Source organism: Diachasmimorpha longicaudata, chromosome 1 (assembly GCF_034640455.1).
Source record: "Diachasmimorpha longicaudata isolate KC_UGA_2023 chromosome 1, iyDiaLong2, whole genome shotgun sequence".
In the NCBI taxonomy this organism is placed as follows: Eukaryota; Metazoa; Arthropoda; class Insecta; order Hymenoptera; family Braconidae; genus Diachasmimorpha; species Diachasmimorpha longicaudata.
This window is the reverse complement of record NC_087225.1, coordinates 1,891,175-1,911,676: the sequence shown is the minus strand read 5'-3', so window position 1 is coordinate 1,911,676 and position 20,502 is coordinate 1,891,175. Positions and strand designations below refer to the sequence as shown.

General features: G+C 36.1%; 1 protein-coding gene across 1 annotated transcript in view; it reads right to left on the bottom strand.

Annotated features, from left to right (window-relative positions):
- Positions 1-20,502, bottom strand: part of LOC135161538 (ubiquitin-like protein 3) — a 171,371-nt gene that overhangs the window by 117,885 nt on the left and 32,984 nt on the right. The gene's annotated exons all lie outside the window — the stretch shown is intronic.

Below are 20,502 nucleotides of genomic sequence, written 5' to 3'. Positions count from 1 at the left end.
CATTGTTAAGGTGAGTCATCCAGTCTAGGGTGTTGTGACCTTTTAGTCTTATTAGTTAGTTCCTCTAAGGAAACGCACCAGAGCGGTTGTGCCCTTCGAACGTATAAAATAAAAGAATGAATAACATTTACACGTTTAGAATCATTATAACTATCTCATTTCCAATAGGTATGATCATCGGCTGAAGCCAGCCCAGTGTTAGAAAATGCCAACCTTGGCCCTGTTATTCACGCTTAACAATTCCTATCGGGAATTTAGCAAAATTAGAAAATTAAAAAAGAACACGATTTCAATGTTTCCATTCGAACAAAAAAAGTAATCAGTAGCCAAATGTAATTTATCTGATTTCACCACTTCGCTACTGAATATGTTTTAGATTTACTTTAATCAACAAATTTTCGAAATCTACCTCAGCTACTCGATTCAAACACGAAGGATTTTATCTCAAGAAGATAACTGTGGCATAAAACACAATCAAATTATCATAAATTTTGGGAAATGGCATCATTTACGTATCCAATACTATTACAATCCAGCTCTTGCATGTCTTTCATCCCCACCCACCCTGACATCAACAACAGACGCTCCGTGTGAGGATTGTTGTGCGAGTCAAGGTGACCTTCTCGCTAAAATGCGTCCAAACACGTTTGAACCTCCACGAGAAATGCCGACGGGGCTGTTCGTTCAGTTACAACTCTCCTATCTGCTCGTTTGTATGTGTGTGAGGGGCGGAAAGGGAGAGGGAGGGGACTGACACTTTTTCATTCTGAAGGAACACAGAGGGATACCGTGACGATTGCGGGTGTGTAACATTGGACTGACTTCAATTCCTCTGTTATTTCCATTCTTCCATTGTGTCTGGCTAATAAGAAACACGGTAAACGAGTACAACTGGTGAACAATTGCATGAACATGACAAAGGGATAACAGTACATGTCTATTTTACATTCACTTTCACTTGACTCCCATGCTTTGCGTATCCCTTTATTTACGGTGATTCCGCTTTTGTTTGCAAATGGTAGCACGTCATCCTCTACATTCTTAATCCTAAAATTGTGGTTGCGGTAAATTTGGAAAAATTCAAAAGTCACTGGAGGAAATTCTAGGGTCATTGTTGGAGAATTAGAACACAGGTCTTCTGTTTATCTTAAAAAATCACTGGACGAGGTTTATGACGCGTTTGAAAGAGTCTCCAGAAAAGGACTAATTTATGATCTGTTGTACTCTGAACTTGAGAGCATTGTAATCCTTACTACATGTGGTATTCAAAGAAACTCTGTCCTCTGGAGTTATAAACGTTCTCTGGATTTTCCACTAAGTAAAGGTTTTTCAAATATTAAGAATTCAGTCTCTGGACAACGATCCTCTAGGTCTGTCGTGCCTTCCTCGTATCAATAATAAAGTGATAAAGTTAAAGTAATTGATTGTGCTGCTACATTTATTTATCTACTTTTCCCCATATCCCAATAGTCATGAAGGTAATTAGAGGGGTTGACATTAAATAATGTGGTAATTTGAATCGCAATTATTGAGTTACATATGATTATCAAATAGTTGGATGGGATGGCACCCTTATCAATTTATCGGGAATTAATATTTAAATTCCCTGTATATGTCATTTTCTGTAATTACTCAGGTACAGGGACCAAATTGGCCGGACCGAACCGAACTTGGCCGAAAATAAAACTTGGTGGACGCATGATAATTCGGACTAGGATAGAGACGCAATTATTAAATATTCGACTATTTATTATTGACACATACAATTACAGTACATTATTGTTTATTACCCGTGGACCTAGCAATAAACTAATGGTGGTGGGTAGATGACCGATCATTGGCGGTTGAATTCCTAAAAATTAATGTTGAAATCAATGAACGAAAAAAATATTCTTTTTTAGAATTTTCTTCATTAATTAACTCATCTCGATTATTCTCATCCCTTGAATGCGGTTATGACAATTTGAAATTTGAATGGGCTGAACCGGATTCAAACGCACTTTACACGGAGAATCAAGTATATGTTATACTTGATTTAAGTATATGCATTATATTTAGAATAAATGTTCAACAATTAATTCTAGTATGTAGGTTATACTTGACATGCGTTAAATAAGTATATTATTATACTTCTTTCCAATATCCTCCCTAATTCAAAATCCTATTCAAGAATTTTCTGCGACGTCACAAGATGAGGAACACTATATAAATTTCCGTCTCACATGGAAAAAAATTTTGAAAAATAAAAACTCATGTAAATCTATATAGCGCTCGACATTATATGACGTCACAGGAAATTCTTGAATAGGATTTTGGATTAGGTAAGAAGGGAACCAGAATTATAATTACAGGGATATTTATTACACTTATTTTAAGTATATTTTATATTTAATTCCAGTTTATTCGATTTTCGCCGATTATATAGAGAAAAAAATATTTTTGTCACGAGGCTATCCTCTTCTATGCATAGATTCAATCGTTTCGAAATAATAATCTTCGATATGTATTCTGAATGCTTTGAAAACGACCGCAAGGTCATGACTTCATTGGATTTTACTTCTTGGTGACCAGAGGACTCCTGACTGCTCATTACATTCTAACCACACCCCCTCCCCCCTCCCCCGCCAAATGCTTCTGAATGTCACCATTCTGTAATTATATCGTTACTCCTAAGTTTGTTTGATAAATCAGTGTATTTGTTGACAGAGTTTGTACTAGTTAGTAATCGCGTAGTTAGAAATTGACGAAGCAGAGTTATTTTGAAAATGCCAAATGTAAAGTGAGTCAATAAAGAGCGAATAAACAATAAAGAGTACAAGTCCACTGCATTGTTGAAATTGTGGTGCATGGAGGTATTACCCCATGGTAAACCCTTTTAGTGATGTTTTATTCAAAAATTTTCCGTCATTTGAGTGCACATATTAATGAAAAACGATTCTGGGTTACTTGATCTATTCATGGTGTATAATGAAGCGGTGGAAAATGCAATTGGTTATCGATTTACCATTTCAAATTCGATATACTTGAAATAAGTATAATGTAATACTGATTTTCAGTATATTTAATATTTATTTCATATTTATTTCCAGTATTCTTTATACTAATTTCAAGTATATACAGTATACTTATATCAAGTACGAAATATACTTCACTCAAGTATTTTTTTCCTTTCCGTGTTCTGTCCATTCTGTACACAATGTTGACCCAGTGAGGACAAATATAACCGCCAGCCTTGGATACACCCAGTTACAAGTATTCACGCACTTCGAACGCCTCGGCATAATACAACATGACAAAAATATTCCTATGATATATTACATAGGCAAACACAACCAGAAAAAATCTGTTTACATTTTGAAACTGAACCCTTCAACGAGTATCCTTTAGTACAACTCCGCATAGAATTTTTAAAAGATCATAAATCTTCAATGAAAACTATACCGACAGATGGTAAAACGTGGGGCGATTTGATATTCAACCATCTTCTCGGTCAAATGTTGTTGGAAAAATTAGATTTAGAAGCCTAATCTTTGGAATAAAACTAATCTTCATCCCGCATACTGAGAGAAAAATGTAATTTTACCAATCATATTTATTTGGATAAACAAATGCCTGCAATTTCCAAGAGAAAATTCGCTTTAAATTCTTGACAGAAAACTATTTTATTGGCAAAGTTATATTTTTCTCTCAGTGTATTCCGCCCTCCGGAAGTCTCATTATTATCGACAATTCCTCTCGGAGGAGCAGAACAAGTGATAAGTAAAGTGTCTTGCGGTATAGAGAGAAAAAATAATCGAAAACTTATAGAACTTTAACATAACCGTGAGAAATATACTAAAAATTTGGAAAAAAATGTTGATTACTACAATGATTTTTACGGAACTTTGAGCCCCACAATGTCGGAAAAGTTTTATAATTTTTTGGGATTTTTTCCCTCTGTGTAGCAGACCATTTATTTATTTAATGTTAAGCTCTTTCCGAAAAATTACAAGTATTTGTTACTGTTACCAACAGGCTTTTTTTTAAATCATTACTTCCATAAATTACATCTGAATATCTTTACATAAAAAATATGCAACACCTGAAACCAATTTATCGGAAATGGCAGATATAATGGAAAGATGAAGACTGACATTTAGATAACCGGTAGGGGATCGGACAAATATAAATAAATGTCCATCCCTAATTTAACTGACTCAGGCGGAGCGCTACTGGGTATTTATACACAACACAATAACCACCGGCAATAGCTCTACATTATTTTTTATAAATATCTCAAGCAGAGCACAATGAATTACAATATTGCCCTTAGTAACACTCTACAAATTGCCAATGCTCTTTTCAATGGTTAATTATGTTCATGTTTTTCGGATCGATAGCTAAAAAAATACGCCCCTAGCAACGGTTCCATATTCACATTCTCACGATTTCACATTATAAAATTACCAGAATCATTGAGTGGCGTTGACAACATTGACCCAACCCAATGGGAGCCTCAAATCGACGTACGAATTTCAATGGATTGCGAACATTCAAAGAAGTAAAATGGAAATTCAACTCTATTCAATTAAATTCTAAATTCAATTTTAGAAAATAAACCCTATGCTGTATAAAAACTTTTTTTTATTTTGAAAAAACCTATGAAATCTGCTGAGAACAAAAATGAATTATTGTAAAAAATGCGCCCAGAAAAAGTTTTGTGTAATGATTTCACCTGAAAAGTTTGAAAAATAAATAGAAATAAAAAAGAGCAGGAGACAAAAGTTCTGTATGACGAAAAAAAGTTGAAGGATAACCAAGGTCCTTGGCGGGGATTGGAAAATGGAGGATTAAATTGATGTTATGGAGTTTGACAGAGACAGTGACGTAAATAAATCAGCATTTTTAATCAAGATTTATTTTTGTTTCTTCAGCATTGAAAGTTACATGACGAGCAAGCCGTCATAAATAACACAAAAATTCCATGAATGTGCTACAATTACAAAGCAAATTTCTAAGCGCAAATTTTAAAAAATCGTGTATTTATTAAATGTATTAGTGGCTATTTTTTCCACTCCCTTTTGTTTATTATGAAGTGAATTGGCAGTTTTTGTTAGTGATAGGGATTACCTGTATGTGACACGCACAGGCGTAAAGTGCTGACGTGTGATGCGCATAATCAGAACTGTGGTTGCATGTAAAACACCCCATCACGAAAGACTCGCCTGTCATGGACAGACTGCGTATTTTACGTGTAGTGCCTTTTGCTGCCGCCGCATCCCAAAAATTCATTCTCGATGTACACGAATAACACCAAAAAACTATTCGTAATGCAGATGAAACCCGCCAAAGACTTCAATTCAATGAGCAGTTGTTCCTCATGTATGTTAATCCGTAATGAACGGTGACTTGGCCCTGCTGTGCCGGAAAAACGTCAAAGACTTATGCCAGGGGGAAACACACCAGAGACTTATGCTTAGATCCGTCAAATACGCCAAAGATTTATGCACGATCTGCGTGAAACACGCTGGCTTAGGTCTACTGTGCGTGAAACACGTTCAAGACTTGTGCCTGAGGTGCGTGAAACACGTCCAAGATTTACGCATGATGTTGAAATATTCAAAAATAATCTTTTAACTACAACACCCAATATTGTTTATCAAGGGTGATGTGTTTAGCAAATGAACGAGTGGATGTTTGGAAAGTCTCGGCGACTCTCTGAATTTGATTGCTTATTTGGTGTTCGGGGTAGTTGCCCCGATAGTCTCAGTAAAATTAATAAAAATAATAAATAATTACTGAACCCTTCTCTGAGGGTGTAAATCTCAGATATATCAAAAGGTACGGTAACGATGTCTTCTGAACTGCTGCGAACGGATAGTGAGCCGAAAGCAGGAAATTGTTTCTGATTAAAATGTTAGAATACATAGAAAAAAAACGCGATTCACTCAAACTTATTTACTTTAAAGATGATAATAATGTGGAATTACACATATCAAAAACATTCACGCCCGAACATCTGCTATGATGGAATCCGATGACGGAGTGGATCGAACAAAGAGGTGACAGGACTCCTTTTATCCGCTGCGGCTGATCTACGTATCACTAATTTAGCTATTGAACATTTAGCTGGTTCTTCGACTACCCTCGAAGAGGAAAGACCTCACATCAATGAGTTGATTGCTCTGAAACAGATTTTACGTATTGGCTCACAATCCTGTATTCTATATTCCAACACATGATATGCGTCAAATACGTCGACGGGAAATACTCGTGTGCATTCTGCGTGGGACACCCCTGCGAGTTCACAAAGGGTAGAGCTACTAAAAAATTATAATTCTATCTCCACGAAAAATAACATTCAACAAACATTATCTAACCGTTTGGTAAATGTATAATATTCGGTTTATGAAAAAAAAATTAGCGTGCGATTCATTAAAATTTTTCGGTTGTTAATAATTTATTTGGCCGCTCGAGAACAATGGACTAACTCCTAGATCATTTTTCCCAAACGGCTAAATGATTTTTACTAAGCGCTTGACTTAATTCACACAGTGATACGGTAATTTTTCCGAATTTTTGTGTCTGCGCATCAATAAATATAAATAAATAAAGAAGACATCTGAATCAATTCATTCTTTCAAGCAAAATTAATCACTCAGTTTGATTAATTTATTTTTTCAGTGTAACTTAACTGATCCCCGGTTATTCAGGTAAACCTAACAAACCAAAATGTTAAAAAAAACCATAATAAAAATGACGGAAAAGGTACTAATTGATTGGATTTTCCATGTGGTCCTTGTTTCTGATTTTCATCAGCTAGAAAATTCAATAATTTCACGAACGCGTGCTTTTGTCTTTAATGTTATATGTTACCTTTGCAAGTTGAAAGCAGGAAGTGACAAAGGAGAAATAGATGAGGTCGAATAGTCGGTTTAATTACAAGAAAGAAGAGAATCAAAGGAAACTAAAAATATCAAATGTGATTTAATATGATGAAATTTGTTGGACACTTTCGTTGTTAGCCTACTTTATTAATCAATTATTTATTCAATTACAGATACATTGCGTGATCACGATGGTCCAATGAATTAACAGGTTTCGGCCTTTATTATTAGCTGGCTGGTTTACACAAAGTATATACTGACCAAACAGGATTATCATATGGATCGATATTGTTATTTTTAAAGCTGTGCTATCGAGCTGAATATAATTACACTATGAGAAGCTTTTATGTTGTACCATCTTCCCACTCGCTACAGCCATCACCAATGGATACACGACTAGCTGAGTGATCGATAAAGAATGAATATATGCTGAAGCGTTCCTTATCGATGAAAACAATGACGTCATTGTTTTCATCGATAAGGAATTAATTAATTGAGTCATTTGTTTCGCTCATTGATTATCTGCATGATATAATTTATCTGCAGGGACTGACACGGAGCAAAGAAAATGATACAGATTACTTTAATATTGGTGATTTTACCATAAGAACATGGTAAATGATTTGTCAGTTTGACCTTTATGATTCGAAAAGCTTTTGGCTTCGCGTTTGGTGTGCCAGCCGTTGCACGCGCCGCCTCAAACTCTGCTCCTTTGACCTTTATGATAATTTTTAACATGTCCAGTCTTAAGAAATTATATTGCGCGGCATATTGTAGTAGCTAATACCATGTGCTTCTAATAAACATTACTATGCGCTATAGCAATTACTAATCGTTCAGTGCTCAATCATGAAAACAACCTTTTAAGGATGTTTAATCCAGTTTCGGAGTCCATGTCCCGCGAACATTCCGAAGTCGACCCCAGCGCCTCCCTCGACCCTTGCGCGTTCTTCAATAGGGAGTGTTTTTGATGCTAATTTTCATTCATGCCACCAACCTCAGTAGGGTTACCCGGAGAAGATTACTGGTGGTCAGTGTTAGTAAAAACCCTTAAAATCCATAAATAATTGCCCATGTAAACTTCCTTTGTCAAAGCAAAAAACTTGAATTTCGAGACAATAAATTTTGTCAGATAGAGACATAAAATCAAAGAATCCTTGTAATGGTGGAAGAAAATCTTTATATTTAAGAAATACGTTGCAGCTGTGAACATGAAAATGAATTTGAGAATAAGTAGGTCACTTTGACGCTTCCTTTCTCCCCTTGGCTTTCCCGTCCTCAAGTGAGGCCGATAGTTCTTAATTTTTTTTGTTTTCACACACACCATTCATTGTTTGTTACCCCCATAGAATATTGTTAACTATTTCTATAATACTGTCAACGGATTTCTCATACCCTCTTCTTTGAGTGTGAAAACTTAGTTTTAAGAGCTTTAGTGGTTGGTCTGTTCCAATCTTGACTTCAACCAAATAACATTACTATTTTCCAAAGGTTGAATTTTAATAGTTTGTAATATGTGTACCTAAATTTAATATTAAGTTCGAAATATACACATGTATGGTTGTTCCTGAATTGCAAATAAAAGTATTTTGTCCTTTTACAGTTCATTTATCCTCATTTCTCGCTGCATTCGGGTCACTCGTCGATAGCAACAGCACTGGATACAGCGTTGCCGTACCAACCAGTATATCTGGGATTTACACCCCCAGACAAGGGTCAACATTATTTTTAAAAGACAGACTATTGCGTCAACTCTCCCGTACAAGTGGGTCCCTGACGCAAAACCCCCGTCTCTGATACTGAGGGTTGGTTGGTCTCATTCATATTCTCACTCTTCGTCAAAGTCGCCATTGCCGTGACCATGTAAACAGTTACACACTTCAGCTACGTGGAAACTCTATAAAATCTCGCAAATGACTCGCGAATGATAAAGATGCCAGTTCATTATTATGAAAGCAACCCTTTCAGGTGATCGTTCTCGAAGTTCATTCTCCAGTATTGGAATACGGGTGTAAATGATCAAATTATTTGAGACACAGTGAAATACTTTTTAGAATATTCTTTAGTAGCACGAGGAAGGCACGTCTTAACTAGAGGACCGTTGCTCAGAGACTAAAAACTACATCAAAGGGAAAACGCTCTCAGGGAAAAGAAAAACAGTTTTATGACTCGAAGAAACATTCAGCAAATGTTTAGGGTTAAACCGGCTCGAAAGCGGAGTACAACCGATCGTAAATTAGTCCATTAGTAGAGCTGTCTCCCAGAGAAACAAAAAGAGGTGTCGAGTGATTTTTGTAAGACAATGAAAGTACTGTACTCAAATATTCCAACATTCAGGAACACTCCAACGTCAACACCTGGCTTCCGCGATTCCCGGTACCTCTTCAGGAGGGAATGTTTTGGAACTAATTCTCATTCATACCACCGAGCAGGATAAGGTTACCTAGAAATGACCAGGTCCCTCCCCCAAGACCCCCATCTCCGACGACGGGGGTTGGTTGGTCCCATTCATATTCTCACTCTTCAACGAGGTCGTCATTCCGGATCGCCGCGTAGACAGGTGCACACTTCACATGCACTCTCTACAAAATCCCGAAAACGTGACAAATGACTCTCTACATGACAGAAAAGCTTGTGCCGTCTGGGGCCATTGAAGATTCCCGATTATTTTCGCAATGCATTCTCGTTGTGGTGCATATATCGGACAGTCCATAATGAGGTACTGGACTGTGATGCCGGCTTGTTCGCAGTCGCAGGACCTTGAGTCAGCAAGGCAACAGTTTTGAAGATAGGACCGGAACTGCCCGTGTCCTGTCAGGACGTGCGAGATCCAGTGATCGCAGACGACTCACTTGTGTCTAATCAGTATCGGGAGAAAATGAGAAGAAGCAATTACTAATACTGGATTATGGACAGGAATTTACTAAATAATATCAACCGATTTGGCTATAAACTTTAATTTTGAATTATCGGACGCAGAAGGTATATCTTTCTCCTATGATGTCTCCAAAAGAACTAACCCTTAGTGACCAAAGTTTTCACACCCTGGACCCATTCAACAAAAGACCCTTATTCACTCATTTCTTTCTTTCTTTCCTTTTCTTTTAGATTTTAATTGGGAGTCAGGTTAATAAATAAATAGACGTTTAAGTAAGAGCACTTAAATTATATTTTACTAAGATGTGTTCACACGTCGAGAGCAGTCACGGAACTGACAAAAGATCTTGAAATCTCAAAAAACAGAGATCCGTTTACACTATTTAATAAACATTCATTAGAGTTTTCGTCGTAAGACCACACAGACGGCCTCTCCAAAAAATAATGGCCTCATAGTATAATAAATATAAACTTATATAGGTCTGTAATATGATCGTATTGTTTTTGCTCTTTTCAATATTTTCCTTCTCTTTTTCTGTTTATTAAAATTATTCTAAAGATTCCGGCACTGTTCTCAGAAAAACTATAAAATACTGACATGAACTAAACGGAGCTATGGACAGAGGGTTAATTTTTGTTCACAGATACCATGCAGTTTCAATAACTAATGATACATTAACGATTACTGGCCTTCTTGATAATGTGAACTAGTTTTTTTTTTATCTCTATCGGCTAATTGGTCCTACCAAACCTTATGCATGCGGCTGGAGATTCTACACTGCAGCGCTTTCCCACCCCCATAGAACCTGAGAGTTGGTATGGGAAACCACAGGAAAGACGGATACCGGCGCAGGCGGCTTCTCCACCGACAGCCTCCTGCTCGTCGGAGCGTCAGATTACGAAAAATTCGCATAGGCTGCGATTTGAACTCACAACCTTCCGCACACTAGGCTAGCGCCTACACTCGCCTCAGCCATCGATAGTGGTGTGAATTTTGAATTACATTCAAAATGAATACAATGAGAAAAATATATTTTTTCCAAATATCTATTTACTGCACAGAAATATTTATGTTGCTATATGATATTTATCGAGTCAAGTTATTACCGGGAAATCCTTATTAGGTGTGAATTATGTTAATTATACTGTTATAAAAGACGATCATGATAGTGATAACCTTGAATAAATTTCTCCAATAATTATGAACGTGCAAAAATTAATCGAAACTCTATCCTTGAGCAAATCATATATTAGGAAAAAAGAAAAATGACTGACATTGTTCATTTAACGTTCTGCGCAACGTGGTCATTCTCAAGAACCATAGGGTTGTCATAATTGAAACGTAATTAGGGATTGAAGGAATATAATTTTGCAATAATAAATACTCCTTTCCTTGTCCACGTCGTGCCGTTCCTCGCCTTAAATCCATCGAAAGGATTTAGTAATTGCCTAATATCCTAATTGCATGGAACATGATATCGAAAAGAATACCATTGTTATGATGCCTTTCCATATCATGGACATTTTATCACACAAGAATTTTTTGAAGAGAGAAATTATTGGAGCGAAATTAAGTTGCGAGAAATAGGTCGAGTCACCGCTTCTGTTGTTAACAAAATTAGAAAATCTCTAAGATGGGTTCAAACATTCGTTTTTGCTGTTCATCTCTCGGAAATTAGAAAAGGCCTCAGAAAGTCTTGGAGAATTGGTGATTGATGGGTTACTGATGATAGTGATGATGACAATGCCGATGATTTGTCAAAAGAAAAACTATTTTGAGTTTTGATTTCGCGAATGGCGAGATAAAATGCGTTGTTAATATGAAAAATACAAAGGAAATGATAGAAAGTTTATAAAATTTTATAAATTTATAAAGCATAGCTAACTGACCTTTTGCATGAGGCAGATAACGTTATACCTTTTATTTATTTTTAACATACTGTATTAAAAATGAGATGCTCAATAACGGTGTCGATAATTGTTTTGTGTAACTCGATTAATAAATTATTGGAATGAAAGTACAGAAATTTGAAGATGTCGGATTTAATTATTTACATGGTATTTAAATTTATCACAGGATTGTCCTGTTAGTCATCAATAATCATAGCGTCGCAATTGAGGTCATTCTTTAATATTTATGTGAACTCTCTAAATGATTTTTTCATACTATGCAGTATTTCTCAGTTTTTATCTTTTCATAAGGTGCATGCAATTTAAAAAATTGAAAAAGATTTGTCGAACGAGTATTTTGAGAAACAGCCAAAGTAAATGATTCCAGAAAGAATTATTTTTGTAAGAAAGGGACAGATGGATTCCTCCACCTGAATTGAAATGGAGTCATAATAAGCAGTTTACAGTTACTCCTATTTACCCCGTCATTATGATATTACTACAAAAATCTCCCACCGGACTTCTAACATATCAATATTTACATTTCATTATTCTCGCAAACACAGCAAATCCAACTTGATTGAATTTTGTTGACAAAACCCGGTAGGAATTGCCAAGCATTGACAACAGGGCCAAGCTTGGTTGACTATAAGCTGCGAAGCCTGGCATGGGTCTGGTTTTAACCAATGGGGATGCCAATCTAGGGCCAACATTATTTCGATAGGTCACTCCAAAACCTGGTAGTGAGCCTAGTTCATAGCCTGCTCCAAGCTAGTCACCAGGTTTGAAACTTTGGTTGATTAATTTCAAATTGATTAATTCAAGAGACCTGCAGGATCACCTGCAGGACTTGATGGATGCAATACGAAGTTTTTTATACAGTATGTTTGATGGCACATTTTTATAACAATATTGTGAACAGAAAATATAATAAAATATGTGTTAATTGTGATTTCCTGTCTACTTAATTCCAAGGGGTTATTGACGGTAGGCTTTGGTTTAGATTAGTTTGGATCAGGCCTGCTTTATATTGCTGGGCCCATGTTGGGTCTCACCCTTGAACCAAGTTGTACTTCTCAAGCTTGGTTTAATGTTTCACTCCCAACATATCCCATGTTAAGTTCAAGTTATCACGCCAGTTTAGAGATAGGCTTGGCTTGCCTTGGTCCAAGCCTGGTCCAGCTTTGGTCCAATTGTTAATTTCTATCTGTGAAAGAGGAGTAGTTTATTGTGCCAAGAAGTGCCATCTTGAGGAACGATGTGAGCCAGCGCCGCGTCATCCTTTGGGGCGTTATTTTTTCTGAATACAATGTTTATCGTGTAAAAATAAAAATATCGAAAAATTCTGTAGTCAATTTGTAAAACGATAAAACGGTTTTTTTCCCAATTCGATTCATTGTTTCAACTGAATTGTATTGAGGTGCCTGAAATAGACTATTAGAGTTGGCTGGCATCAAAAGAATCGGTCTTTTTGTTCTCGCTATTTCATGAAATCATCATGACGTTTTATATGTATCACTTTCGATTTATCAGGTAGAGTATCATTAAACTAAATTTGTGTTTCATCCCCTATTTCGCAAGGTATAGCAGTGTCATCACTCGTGATAAATTGCGTAATATATTTGTCACTCATTTTTATCGTCCTTCGTTAATCTAGTTAGTTACACACCACATATTTTACGCTAATAATTTCGAAGATGTTCGGAAGACACGACGTATTACACAGTCAAATTTGTGGACAAGTAGACTTTATTAAATCGTGGGAGTCATCGTCAGAATAGCATTTTTTTATTTCAAAACGTATTTTCAAATTACGACGAACATTGACAACCTTAGTTTGCGTCAGGGAATAACTGTTGGATCCTTAATAAATAAATTTTGAACGCAATTTTATTCTTAAAATAAACTGATATTTTAATCGAGAAATATTAGTTATTCAACAATCGAGTCGATAGAGAATTTTGTACAACGGAGTGCTCCTAGCACTACCTAGGTAGTTGCTAGGTAGCACTACCTTGCACTACCTAGCAAGGTAGTGCTAGATGACAAATTAGAACTAACTTAAAATTAAAGGAGTTCTCAGTTTTATGTGTCTAAGGATCTGCGGAAAAAATAGAGGGAAAGGTTTTGAGGTCATGTGTCGTAGGGTCTAAAATGTTCGGCAATTCCCCAGCGAATTAGACTTTATTGGAGGCAATTTCATTTAAGGTATGTCCGCTAAGGGTTATTCAATTCGGTGATTTTCAGGAGCATTAGGAAAATCCAGAAAATGTGAATTGACATATTGGGGTGTACAACATACCATGACGGATCGCGAAGACAGTTTTTTATAGACAAGTGTTACTCTCCATGACGGGAGAGCACAACATTCTTATCTGACCTATAAACTACCCAGAAAAGTACTATTTTTCCGCCCCGAGTACGGATTTATTTTTTACGTATGCAGATTAGATCTCCATCGTAACCCGCGTAAAATCCTTGACCCAATGTCGTCTTTGGGAGATGTATTATCGTCGATAACGATTACAACCCCCACCAGCAATCTTCATCTGAGGGCTTTTCCGCGTGTCTCCAACCCTCCTCACTTCGTCGCAATACCCATGTTACCCCCTCCAAGCCCTACCCCATCCTTCTCTCATATTCACGGTGTGGTTAATGTATTTCCGGGTAAAATCCGCACGTGTCACGTGCGACTTAATGACCCCGGGTAGGGTACTAACGATAAATTATCCCGGTGCAACGTCGCACATCACGATTATAGGGCCCTCGTCACGACCACCCACTGGTATTTGCCTTGAGCAAAGCATCGCCGTAACATCGTTTGCATTTATCTGTATAAAAATATGGAGCAATAAACTGGAAGGACATATGTCATTCAATATTGAGTCAGGTGTAGTTATTTCTAAATCTGAGGATATTCTAATGAGTTCATTAAACAAAAAATTGGGGAGCACTGGAGTGACAATAGATCAATGTCGTCGCTATGTTGATATTTGGGTCGCGAGATGAATTATTTGGCCGAGTTGGCTCGCAAGTCGGTAATATTTTGTCTCTTTTATGGTTCTGATTCGATGATGTGTATTGGGAATGTAAAGGTTGAGGCTATTATTGTGGGGCTAGTGTGGGTCTGAGAAGAAGTAAGGAATATTGAAATGAGAAAAATTATCATTGGATTCTTAATTAATTCACGATATTTATCTATTGTGGAGAGGTTTATTTATATTTTCTGCTTCCGAATGGACGTCTTGTATGTGACCGATTTTTCGATACTCTACTTTCAAACGGGAATTATGATGTGCCGAAAAATTCGAATGTTTGAAGATCAATTCTGAGAAAATTCGACATAAATACAGTAAAATTTGTAGCTAAAAATTTGAATTTTCAACTGCTGCAAGATGTCATTAACCTTTACTTTGATGCGTCGTTTCAGCTTCATTGAGTAATTCTGGAGATCCAGGTGCGGATTGGGAATGGAAAATTACATTGATGCTATGAAGTTTGACAGAAACAATGATCCGGGTAGGAAGTAATAATTGGATCAAGCCTGGACCAGACTTGGATCAAAACAAGCCAAGTCTGTCTCTAGTCTGGTGTCATAGCTTGGGCCTAACATGCCATATGGGAAGTTCAGCTTGTTTCAAGGGTGAGGCCCACGCGTATAAAGCAGGCCTGATCTAAAGTAATCTAAACCAATAACGCCTTGGAATTAAACACACTGGAAATAAAAATTAATACATATTTATTTTATTTTCCATTTATAACATTGTTATAAAAACCTGCCATCGATCACTTAAATATATTACATAAGACACTTGGTATTGCATGCATTAAGTTGTCCAGGTGATGTCTACTTAATTAATCAACTTGAAATTAATCAATCATTAAGATGAGACAATTATTAATTTTTTAAATACTAATAAAAAATCGTCGGCTTCAATAAATTTTCCATAATTTTATAACTTCATTGGTATGATCATTGGCTAAAGCCACACCGAGCTTTGTAAGTTGCAAGCCTGGCAAGAAGCTTGAACCAGGCTATGAATTAGGCTCACCAGCGGGCTCCGGGGTGACTTATTGAAATAACGTTAACCCTAGACTCCAGAGAAAGGCTTTTGGAGAAGACAAAATAATAAGTAAATGAAAAAATAAAATGGAAATTAAATTGTTTTTCTCACATCGTTCCATTTTGCCTCAACTTCTATTCTTCAATAGTTTTTTTGTTTAATTAGAAAATAGAAAATATATTTTTTTATACTAGAAGGAACAATTTATCGAAACCCTCATTGATGGCAATGGCCGAGTGGTTATAGTGCTGGATTGATGCAACGAGGAGATTCAATTCACAGCCCCTGTGCCAATTTTCTGGCGTCTCTAGTTTCTCAGTTTCATTGTCGAGCGAGATTCTCGTAAAAGAGGCAACTGTACCTGGCCAAAGGTTTTGTTCCATCAGGATGAGGTGGTCCTTCGCCCATGGTAAATATCGTGCACGGGGTGAGAAGAGAATAAATCGTAAAAACCCGGAAGGTTAAATGACTGAAGGGAAAGTTAATTGTTAATTTATGTCGAAAGTTTCTGTCGAAATGAGTCATCATTATTTTAGTTTTGGCTAAATTCTCCATATTCTTCCGAAAACTTCGTGAATTTTATCAAGTTTTCAAACCAGAAATTCGTAAAATGAAAAGAATGATCGTAAATGCGGTAGCGAAGCAATGAAACGGCTCAAGTCAATTTTTTCAAAATTAATTTTTTCATGTTAGTAGAGTTTTGAACACGTCATGCATCTGTTGCAGTAATGATTTGGATCTTTGAATAAGTTGACTGACTTTTTTTTTAATTATTAAAACGGGTCAGGCCGCCATTTTGCACTAAATAAATTTCCAAAGAGCTATATCGACATAGCTCTGATTTGGTCGATCAAGTAAAAGGGCAAGAAGAAGGATTTATTAAATTTACTTCCCTACATCGACGAGGGGAGTTGGGGTTGTTATCAAAATCTGACCACTGATGAATACCGTCTAATTGACCCAGACTTTTTTTCGTCTGATGATGATTCCATGAGCATAGGTTCCGCTGCTAAAGATTCAAATTTAATCGCAGAAAAACCCTCGCGCTTCGCGCTCGGGTTTTTTAACCTGCGAACCTTATCCCTCTCGTTGCTACGCAACGAAACTCTCGGGAAATATCCGATTAATTTTGAAGGTCGAGGGCTATTTGGCTGGATTATTTTTTTCATTCCAATTTGAAACAATTAAATGTGTGGCATTTCACGTCATATAGTATGGTTTTTCACTCGTAGTTGTGGCTTCTCCAGCGTATATTTTCTGTCTGCACAAAATGCAGAGAATTGTTTCGAAATTGTGGCTTTTGTCTTCACTGTATTATTAGGAACATTATTTTTAATTTTCCGATCAATAATCTCCAAGGATTCTCCTCCAAATCTGCTCATGTCGAGGTAAAGTCTTTGAATTTGATTTTTTGTAATGACAGTTTTGGGGTTTGAAACGCGTACAAATTGTTTATCGGATATTTTCATTGCTTAGCAACAAACAGGGAAATATCCGAAAAATATCCGAAGTAAAACTCTCTTACTTGTACCACGTGACGGGAAATGCCACCATTTGATTGGTTGAAATTGGGATGAAAAAAATAATCACGAAAACCCTGAAAAATTACAGCAAAATATTGTGATTAATTTTTGTACTTGGTTGTATCCTTCATGTTGTTGAGATGCCTGACACGTGAATTTCTCATAACCTCATCTAACATTTTTGTGAGACGTAAAGACGATGAAAGTCATGCAGATTCATGACTTATCTCCAGTGAGGGGAAAATAGAAAGAGCGTTTGGCAAAATTGCATCGAAGAAAGCTTTCCCGAAAGTGTGGGGGGAAATACCTCAAGAAGATTGGGGTCGCGGAGTGATAGACGTCACAAAAATTCTTAAAATTGTTATTGTTTATGAATCAATTGTTAATTTAAATGTCTGAAACATTCTACACGATAAGTTAACGTTCATATTCGAAACACATAGCATAGTATGAGGGAACGTCATGTTGCCAAATCAGTGGAACCCTGGATTCAAACCATCCAAGATGGCCACCGGTCAACTCGGAAGGTTCTCAATTCAATTGTTTCACTTATTTGTCCGGAAACTTTTATTTTTTAATAGTTTGAGAAAGTCTTCCAAGCATAACGAACCAACTTATATGAAATTGAAAATGCGAGGGCGTTGCTCTTTTAGGAATTTTATCTTATAATTTACTTATTAGAATTTTTTTTGTAAATAAAATTCCCGGAAATTTGAATTGGAATTGCCCTCAAAATAAACGCTTGACCCTGTTCTACAAGCGTTGAAAAAGATTTCGCTAACCAAAAATTTTTCATAATACTTAGATATCCTTAAACCGTTTTACTGCTTCGCTGCTGAATTGCAGATTATTCCCGGTCATTGTAGAGGGATGAAATCTCACGAGATTATCATTTCTCATGTGAAGATGTGGATAAAAATGTGTGGAAGTGACAGAGTTTGGCGTAGATTTAGGGGTGGAATATACAGAACAAAATTACTCAACGAATAATAGGGGAAGATGATTTGTACCGGGGATTCAGCTTTTTGACACCCGTATATTAGTTTTGATGAAAGAAGATGGAGGATGGAATATGTTTATTCATCACGCTGTGTCGGAAAAGTAACTTTTCAGTCCTCTTCGGATCGCGCGACTGGAAAGCCCTTTTCCGACATATCGTGATAAAAAATTTGGTTTGTAACTAGTGAAAAAAAGGGTTTTTGTCTTGTGATATGAACCTCTCAGTCGTGAAAAACAACTTTTTTGCACTCGTCGGAAAATATACTATTTTGGAACACGTCCTCGGTCCCTGTTCGATCGTTACTTTTTATGTAACGAGATCAAATGCGCGGTACAGCGTGCGATAATTATAAACATCATGATTGAAAATATAAAAATTCAATAGCTCTTTTATACAACAATAATGACTTTGTAAGTCGAGACACGACCCTGTTACTGGCTTTATCAAACGTTCCCATTTTCAATTCTAACCTCAATTCTCCTGTGCTACAAGAAACTTTCTGTCACGTGACCTATCTCCAATACCAGCTATTTTTTAAGTGGTATCTATTGGAAATGGGATAATAATAAATAATTTATACGTGTGAATCCCGTTTGATTCTTTTATTTTATACGCTGGAAAGGCACAACCGCTCTCCTTCGTTTCCTTAAGGGGTTATTCTCATGTGAGCACTTGAAAAAATCGATTTTTTTTTTTTTTTATATTTTGACAGTAAAACCTATTGAAAACATACTGTGAAAAATTCAGACCGAAATTCATACTATTTGATAAGTTACAGCTCATAGTCGCCGACGTGTGGTAAGCGATTGTCTACCAGGCTTTCAACTTTAAACGCGTTTTTCTCGAATCATCATTTTCTGAAACGGTCAAGGTCCTACAAGAAAAAGTATTCAACCGATTGCTTTAAAATTTACATATGTTCTTCTACTCATTTATAGTTATCGTCCCTACCACAATTGTTTATTTTCGACAATATCTTCATATTTTTTTTAAACGATTTGTAACGAAAAAGAAGGAGATTTTCGTGATTTTTTTTTTGAAGTTCGATATTTTTTTTTGTTTTTAATGAAATTGATTATATTTGGTAGGGACGATAGCCACAGATCTACTGAATAATAATCCATTCGATTTTTTTATGTCAGACAACATGAACAGCCGCTATCACCTTGACCAGTGAACTACCTTTTTTTGTTGGTGACTACTTTGACTTAAAAAAAATATATGTTAAAAATGTAAAAAACGAAAAAAAAAATTTTTTTCGTATATTTCAAAATACAAATAAAAATATATTGAAAAATCAACATGATTGAAGTTTGTTGTCGCATAAAAAAAAAATTCCGAAAAAGTGGTAAAATATAGGCGTTCACATGAGAGTAACCCCTTAAAGCAACTCACTAAAATACTAAAGGGGTACAACACCCTGGACCTGATGTCTCTCATCAACAATGCTCCCACTCGCCCCAAACTTCCTAGAATTTTTCTCTCATAAAAATCTTTTCCAATCTCAAGTGGAAACACCACAATAAAAGAAATACTAATCGTACAAAGACCTATTTATTACATCTGTAAATTAATTTTTGATAAACATTCGAAATGTAAACTCCAATAGTATCGTTTCTTGACTTTCTTTTGCTTTTGAAATGATTACAGTTCATTTTACCATTGTGAGGATGATATCAGTCGGAGAACGATGAGCAACAACCTATGACTCGCTACATCAAAATATGTAATTAAGATGAGGGATTTAATTTAACTTCTTTTCAGTATTGTTGTGGTTGCATATTGTAAATTAATACCACTCTAAAAAAGTCCAGTTTTATTGATTCCGCTGTTCTTCAATACCAAATATTTCATTACCAAGAGGATATTTGATGTCAAATGTCAGATTGACGAATGAGTTTGTTGCAACGTTACCGTGTTAATAAAAATTTTTTGAACAGAATAGAAAAATTGAAATCTAGAAAATTTCATGATTTCGGATGAAGTACATCGAGACTAATATTTGGGGAAGTGAAAAATTGAATTTGGTTAGGTAGCTTTCGAGATATTAGCGAAAACTGGTTCAAAACGAAATGGAAATTGATGAAAAATGGCTGGACCAATCGAGTTGGATTTTATCACAGACTCAGTCGTTAATTAAAACTGTGATTTAACAGAATTTGACCTTTCCCAGAATCACTTAAACCGTTTATTCTTTCAATTTTCCAAAAGAGTAGACGAAATTTACACACATGGTGTCCAAATTTTGTATTTTAACGTTTCAGACCATTCTCCATTCTTTC